This window comes from Ixodes scapularis, unplaced genomic scaffold (genome assembly GCF_016920785.2).
Source record: "Ixodes scapularis isolate PalLabHiFi unplaced genomic scaffold, ASM1692078v2 PGA_scaffold11__112_contigs__length_91849675, whole genome shotgun sequence".
NCBI classification, from domain to species: Eukaryota; Metazoa; Arthropoda; class Arachnida; order Ixodida; family Ixodidae; genus Ixodes; species Ixodes scapularis.
Window position 1 is genome coordinate 120,933 of NW_024609837.1, and position 9,012 is coordinate 129,944.

Below are 9,012 nucleotides of genomic sequence, written 5' to 3' on the forward strand. Positions count from 1 at the left end.
CTGCGCATTTTTTTTTTGTTAATTTTTTTGTCTTTTAGTGTACTTCCTTATAAAAAGTTTTCTACGAAACGACAGTTTTAAAACAATAAGAATAAATATACGTGAACCTCCTGAAGCAAACCTTTCTAACCACTAACAGGCGTTTCAAGGAGCCGGCTCTTGAGTTGTGCCCTAATCGTTTTCGAGAGGCAGTGAGTGGCTGCAGGCAACTTTCCCGGTGCCTGTGTCTTATCCGCCAGTGCGAGACGACACTTTTCGTGCTATCGAGTGAAAATTTTTACGAGCCTCTGATGTATGACATATTATTCTCATAGCTTAAAGTGATGCGTCCAAATGGCTAAAAATGTTTTAATTAGTGAAATTAGAAGAAACAAGACGACTTCTGAAACTAATTGAAACATTTTCCCCTTAAAATAGGCAGCATGTAGGAGAGAAGCTTAAGAATATTTTTTTGATCTTCACGAGAAATCCCTGTTTCTCTGCCCAAATGACAGTGGTTGCTATAGTGCAGTCGCTTCATTTTTAATTGTTTCTTTTGTTATTGATATGCAAAAGTCTGTTAGTTTGGAGCAGGAGAGTTTAGTTGATAAGCAAGAGTGCACCAAGCGGTTCGAGCCTTAAGTAGCTTAACCACCAAGATTTCTTTGCTGTCTGAGTTGGCTTACTGTTCAAATCAATAATGAATTAAAAAAGGGCTAGCTAGACAAGCTCCAATCGATCAGAAAAATTTGTGGAATGAAAAAAAAAAATTCTCGGGAGAGCTTTCTATTTGCGACACGCAAGGCATGTCTTAAGGGATAGCAAAATTGATTTTTCTTTCTTGCAATGTGAATTTTGCAGGAATTCTTTCGGGTACCGTCGAATGCAATTCGTACCCAAGTTCTCATGCCATTCGGCATCAGGGGAGACATCTCTGCCGTCCTATCTAACTCAACATCATAATGAATTTATGCAAGCCAGCAGCCACACCTACTGTATAAAAGGGCCTGGTCAAACAAATTAAACGCGGAGTCATCATTTTCAACTTTTCAACGGAAGTTTACGAGGCCATGGAGCTGCACAATGTGCGCGACCCTTCTCAACATTTTCAGCGCTCGTTCATTGTTTTTGCGCTTTTAGTGAGTGACTCACTATTTCCGAAACAGCCTCTAATCTACAATCGCGTCTACTTCATTTGAACCCAGTGAAACCCGAATGTCCTAATGATCGAATCTACCGATACAGAAACCTTTCGAGATGTATAATAAAATGAACGATATTTGTATTTTATGAGGCGGTGATATATGCATATTGCCGTCCTTGTCATTACCATTACCACCATCGCCATCATATTCGGTATTATCATCATCTTTAGGGGCCTTATGAACTGCCTTAGCCCAGAGCCCCGAAATCTCTTAATCCAGCCCTGAGCAGTGGTTGCAGTAGGTAGTGGTGAAAGTGGGTAGTAGGGGTCCTAGTGGTAGTAGTAGGCAGTTGTAGTAATAAATGTAGCAGTAGAAGAAGTCGAAGCAGAAGCACACGTTTTCCCTCTCATTTTAATCCAAATGGTGGTCAATTTGTTCCAAGTGCCATTCACTCTAATTCAAGTACCATTCAATTTAATTCCAGCGCAACCCGATTTAATCTTGGGGTCGGTCAATTTAATCAACAATATATACATGCACTCTTTTACTTAAGTGGTTTTGTTTTGCTTATACTTCTGATAAATTCGAGTAATTATTTATACAATTACATTTTTTTGGTGACCACTGATATATTGATCGCTATTTAGATCACTAGGAGTTACCAGTCGCACGACTGACATGTGGATTACTCTTTTGGTGATCTCAGGTTATTAGTAGAGCAATCTACATTAGCTGAATTGACATTTTGTTTACTCTTTCCCATTACTTCGACTTATTATTGATACAGTTCGGATGATATAAGTACAATTGTAATTTGTGATTAGTAATTCTGATTACTTCGACCTATTAATAAGAGCAATTTGCATAATAGAAGTTCTACATTTTTATTACTCTCTCGATTACTTCGAGGAGTTATTGACAAAAATATATAATTATAAGCTTATTTGATAATCTGATTACTTTTTGTTTTTATAGCTATTATTCACTCAAACAACTTTATTGAAGCAAATATTGCGTTACTTAATCCATCACTTTGAATTAATATGAAGAAAGGTTCAGCTAAAGGGTTTTTACTCCTTTGGTTAATCCTTGTTGCTATTCATCAAACTGGCTCTAAATTAACTAAATTAACTTAGTGGTTACTTTTTACCTTTTCCCGATATATTAGTCCCATAACTGAGTTAATGTCAGCATTATTGACATCTTTGAGTAACTAGTGACCTATTTGACTTTATATTTGTCTAACTTGACATAATCCTCACTCTCGTTATTACTGGAAGCTTTTATACCACCGAGTGATTTATTCTCACCTCAGTTCTCATTTTGCTCACTCTTTTGACTTTGACATACTCTTGACACAATGGAGTTTGATTCGGTTTAATTGACATCATTATTACTCTTGACATTACTTGAGCAAATTATAGACTATATCCTATTAATTATGAGCACTAGTCATATTATGATTTGTCTTAATTACTTCGAGTTATTGTTTACCCTATACTTTAATTCACCCTAATTGACGTATTGATGACACGATTACTTTGAACAAATATTCAACCGATTGATTTTTTATAAGCTTAATTCATGTTTGATTAGTAGTGTGATTACTTCGAGTTACTACTCACTCAACAGACTTTATGTCAGTCGATTGATATTGTTTTGCCTCTCTCGATTACTTCGAGTTATTATGCAACCAGTTCATCTATTATTAGCGGAATTTACAACATTATTACTCTTTTGAATAGTTTGAGTTACTTTTGACCCATAGACTTTATACGGCCTAATTGACATTATGATGATTCTTTTGATTACTTTAAGGTGATTTTCTACCAAGTTATTCGTTAGGAGCTAAATTGACATTATGACTACTCTTTTTATTACTTTAGGCTACTATTGACCCAATTAACTCTAATTTGGCCTAATTAATATTTTAGGGACTCTCTTTATTACTTCGACTTATTGTAGCACCAATTGATCTGTTATAAGCTCAAATCATATTATTATTACACTTTTGAATACTTCGAGTCACTGGCCTAGTCGGCACTACTACCTTTCGATTAGCTGGAGCTAATATTCAACCAATTGAATTATTATGAGCCCAATAGACATGATTGCTATTTTGATTACTTCTAGTTACTTTTCGCCCCATGCACTTTCATTCGGCCTGCATGACATTTTGATGGCGCTTTTGATTACTTGGAACTAATATTCATGCAAAAAATTTATTATAAGCCTAATTGGCTATATGCTTACTCTTTTGATTACTTTAAGTTACTAATGACCCAGTAGACTTTAATTCGGCCTAATTGACATAGTGATGTTCGTTTTGATTACTTTGAGGTGATGCTCGACAAAGTAATTTATTATGAACCTAATAGCAATGGTGATTACTCTATTGATTACTTTGAGTCACTATTGACCCAGTGGACTTAATTCGGCATAATTGATGGTTTGGTAACTCTCCTGATTACTTAGAGTTATTATGCCACCAATTGATATATTAATAGCTGAAATCACTTTAATATTCCTGATTCCTTTGAGTTACTTTTTACACAACGAACTTTAAATCAGCCTATATTACATTTAAATGGCTCTTTTGATTACTTCGAGCTAATATTCAATCAGTTGCTTTATTACAAAACTAGAGACATTATGATAGCTCTTTTGATTACTTTGAGTTACTATTGGCCCAATGAACTTTAAACCGGCGAAATATACATCATAGTGAATATTTTGATTACTTATGCGACCAATTAATTCATTATGAACAGAATTCATAGCAATATTACTCCTTTGATTAATTCGAGTTACTTTTTACACGATTGACTTTAATTGGGTCAACGTTAAATTGTGTTGACTTGACACTTCTGATTACTTTTGTTCTAATATTAAACTGATTTATTTATTATGAGGATAGTTGACATTATCATTACTCTTTTTATTGCTTTGAGTTAATTCTGACCTAGTAGACTTTAATTCGGCATAATTGACATTTTGGTGATTCTCTTGATTCCTTTCAGTTATTATACCACCAAATTATCTATAACAAGCTCAGATCACACTCCTCTTACACTTTTAATTACTTCGAGTAACGGTTGGCCTAATTGACACTATTACCTTTTTGTTTACCATAGGATAGTATTCAACCGATTGATGTATTATGATTTACCATTAGCTCAAAGTAATCAAAAGAGTCAGTGAAATTTGAAATAGGCCGAATTATAGTTTACTGGGTCAAAAATAACTCGAAGTAATCAAAAGTGCAATAACAATGTGAACTGGGCTGAAAATAAATCGATTGGTGCTTTAATGACTCTAAGAAATCGGGAGAATCACCAAAATGTCAGTTATGCCGAATTAAAGTCCATGGGGTCAATTGTAACTCAAAGTAATGAAAAGAGTAATCATCAGGTCTATTGGGCTCTTGACAAATCAATCGGTTGAATATTGTCTTAAAGTAATCAAAACAATCATCACAATGTCAATTAGGCCGAATTAACGTCTACTCGGACGATAGTAACTCAAAGTAATCGAAATAGTAATCATGACAGCTAGGCTTATAATAAATCAATTAGTTGAATATTAGCTCAAAGTAATTAAAATGGTTATCACAATTTCTATTAGTCCGAATTGAAGTCAACTGATCAAAAGTAACTCGAAGTAATCAAAAGTCATAATAATGCCGATTGAGCTTCTAATAGGTGAACTGGTGGTATATTTAATGACAATTATGCCGTATTAAAATGTATGGGTCAAAAGTAACTTCAAGTAGTCAAAACAGTAATAGTATTGTGAATTGAGCTAATAATAGATCAACTGTTTGCATAATAACTCGAAGTAATCACAGAGGCACCAGAATGTCAATTAGCTGACATAAAGTCTATTGAGTGATAGTACCTCGAAGCAATCAAACTATGAATCATCACATCAATTAAGGTTCCAACAAATCAATTGGTTGGATATTATCCCAAAGTAATCAAGTCATCAAGATGTCAACTAGGTCAAATTAAAGCTCATTGGCTCAATAGTAACTCGAAATAATCAAAATAGTAATTATAGTGTGACTTGTGGTCATACTAAATCGGTTAGTCTATAATTTGCTCAAAATAATATCAAGAGTAATTGTGATGTTAATTAGGCGAAATGAAACTCATTGGGTCAATAGTAAGTTGAAGTAATTAAAAGAGGGATCCAAATGGTAAGTGATCTGAGAATTGTATAGAAGCTGAAAATAATAATGAGAGTGAAGATTATGTAAATTAGATCGATATAAAGTCAAGTACGCCACTATTCACGAACTCAACTCTGCTACGTCACGCCGCGGTGGTGGCGCGTCGGGCGCACTTCCGGTCTGGGTCGGTGGGCAGAAGTCGCCGTGCGAGACATGCATTCCTGTGTTTCTTTGGAAAAAACCAGACAAAGAAACCTGTCTTCTCGTCAAAATGATGCGACGGGAGCTGTACCAAGAGAGTCTGGAAAGGTTTGAAGGTCAGTTTTCATATGTTTCTGCCGCCTCCGTTCGTCCGAGAACGTGGATAGTAGCCGTGACAACGGCAAACCAGAGGCTGTCGAACTACGATTGCTTGTGCGGGCAACACTTTGTGGTCGCCAAATGTATTTATTTTGTTCCAACATGAACGAGAGAAAACCGCCAAGTTGTCCGGATTACGACTGACAAGGAAACAGCGCACCCTCAAAACAAGCACTCTAACCGCCGAATTCAGAAACCTCACTCAAACTACACTCAAACTGAAGGGCCCCTCCACTTCCTCGAGGAAGGCGCGAGGGCCGGCGCTGGCCAGTCGCGACGGCGGATCCGTCCTCGGGATTGGCCAGCGCCAGCCCTCGCGCCTTCCTCGAGGAAGTGGAGGGGCCCTTCAGTTTGAGTTTAGTTTGAGTGAGGTTTCTGAATTCGGCGGTAAGCTTTCATGCACACAAAAGTAAGAGCCACTTACACAGCGGTGACTGACAACTCTACGTTATATTTACAATTTTCGTTTTCGTCTTTCTTTGGGACTAGGGTTTCTATGGCAAAAAATTGCCCTTTTCTTCTTTCTTCTTTTTCCTGTGTTTTTGTAATAGGAAGCTAAACCATAAAATTATTGTATGGCTAAGTACTCTAGTTCTTTGTTGGATAACATTATGGAAGTAGTGCTGACACATCTCTCCTTTTGCCTGACAATGTTCTCTGCTTCCTTGATTTCTCTTGTCAGCTTGTCGTAGTTCCTGCCTAACACTGTGCATTTCTCCAGCTGCGCTGTGCAGCCACAGTCTCGGCAGTGAATTCCCAGGTGTCCGGAGTTTTTGTTGGTGATAGTGCAGTTGTGCTCACGAAGGCGATCGTTGATGCACCGTCCGGTCTGTCCTATGTATTATGGTCCACAGGATAGAGGGAAGGAGTAGACCACCTTTTCGGTACACTGTACGAAGTTGTTTTTATGTTTCTTCGTGCACTTGGGGACTGTGGTTCTTGTGGGTGTGTTTACTCTCTTGCACAGGCTATGAAGTTTGTTAGGGGCTGAAAAGACGATGTCCAGGTTAACTCTATTAGCTATTTTCTTTAGACCGTGGGAAAAGTTGTGAATATATGGCACAATGATCGGTTTTTTGGCCCTGTCTTCTTCTTTTTGTTTAATGTGGTCCCCTTGCTTGATGTCGTTGATGAGTCTTTCGGCCACTGAGGTTAGTAAGGAGGTTGGATATCCTGCGCATTTTAATCGAGAGACTTGCCCGTTGAAGCTTGTTTGCATGGAATGGCAGCATGATTTTGTAAGTGCGTTGTTGAGACTTAACCGCACAATGCTCCGCTTAACAAGTTTCGAGTGCGCCGAGTTGAAAGGTAGAAGCGGCTTTTTCCCCCTGGGCTCATAGGACCAGCATACATGATAAGGTAAAATAGAAAGTCGCAGATCCAGGTATCTTAACGAGTGGTCAACTGGAAGTTCGTGCGTAATGTTTAAAGGGTTCATGCAGCCTTTAAAGCTGTCTAGAACTTCGGCAACCATGGTTGTAAAGTCGTGATCATCGGTTTCTAGTACGATTAAATAATCGTCAACATACCGGAAGACTTTGATAACTTTGGAAGTATCCAAGGTGTGCTCTAACTGCCTTTCTTGGTGGGCAAGATAGAGGTCGCTAAGGACAGGGGCAATGCATGATCCTAAGCAGACTCCCTGCTTTTGTAGTTATGTATGACCATCCGAAGTAGCGAACGTGGATTTGAGATAGACGTTAATCAAGTTCAAAAATTCTCCTTGGGATATGCCTGATGCATTCTGGAATAAATAGTGCCATAGGTCTCTATGCGCTCCTCAATGCACTGTAGGAGTCGGTCTTGGGGCAGGGCATAGTAGAGGACCTTAATATCGGTGGAGAACACTTGTAGATTTTTCCGGCCCTGATGCTCGTGGAAGAAGGTGAAGACGTCGTAGGAACTTCTGATCAGGTACGGATCGTCAATGGGTGAGCATATTCAGTCTTTCTTGTAAATAAAAGGCCACAGACTTTTGCCACGTTCCCCTTTCAGAAATGATAACTCTAAGGGGGCAGTCTGTTTTGTGAGTTTTTGCGCTGAAGAATAATTCTAGGCTCAACTTTTTACTGCGATCAATATAGGAGCAGAGGTGTTTTAAATCTTGCGATTGGCGAAATTGTTTTGCTTCCCTTTTCACTTTTCCCACAGAATGCTCGTTGCGGCTGCAGAAAACAGATTCGATTGCTGTTAATGCTTTTTCTCGAAATGTGTCCTCCTGCGTGAGGAGAAAGCCGCCTTCCTTGTCAGCGGGCATAAGATATAGTGGGTGTTCTTTTAGGTATGTTTCTACCTTCTTGATGGGTAGAGGAGTAACTGATGGCTTTTTCCGTAGAAGTATGTCCACTCCTTCAGAGGTGCACCGATCAATCTCGGTCTCTGGTGCTCGTCTTGACACTTGCCTGACTATGGAAAGTAGCTCTGGTTTCGTCTTCTTAGGCTCCACCGCGAACTTTGGGCCTAGGCTGAGAACATGCTGCACAGAGTCCGGTATATGGACGCCGCCTATTGTGCGCACTGGGTTACTCGAAGCCGTTTCTTTCTTTGGTGTGTTGATGCGGAGATGCCATAGAGTGAGTCTCCACAGATATTCAGTCATGTTTTCTGTTAGGGAGACGTAATCGCGCCATATTCTACTTCCGAAGGAATGGTTCCTGCTCTCACGCGGTTGTAAGAACAGGCAGTTTCGGTAGTGCCGTGTCTGTCGATGCCATTCAGCTTGAAGGATTTAGCAGTTCCTTTTGCCATGTTCTACGGATGGTACCAAACCTCCAAATAGGGCTTTGACTTTAGGAGGCGACATTTGTACTCGTATACAGTACCCAAATGTTCACGCTTGACAGACGCAGATGGCAATTAAGGTTACCAGAATATCCAGGTTCAAAGGGTGAAGCTTAAAAGGGCCCGAAGAACTAGAGATGAAACCTGTTAAAACGGAGGTGCGGGCGATTTGGTTGTTCATGACCACGGTGGAAGAAATACATTTAGGCGATGACTCTCTGTCTCGCGCGGCGACCACATTATGTTCGGCGCACCGAACGCGCTTCTCTCGCACGGGGATAGATGGCGCCCACGTATTGAGGGGCTTGTGAAGGCTTATATAGAGGGCTTGTCAAGGAAATCATGTATTCTTTATTCGGTCTCTGTGCACTGTGTAGTGAAATAGTGGATTTATGTTGGCGCACTGGCACTGATTGCCTTTTCCCCCTGCGGTTCCTGCTTTTTTTACCGAGAACATTTCGATGATGACTCAACGTGACAAAAATGCTCGTATAAATATAAAACTTCCCGGCATAATCTACTGGGCCTTCAATAATTTAGAGCAATTTACAGTAAACAACTGGGTCGTGCTCGCAT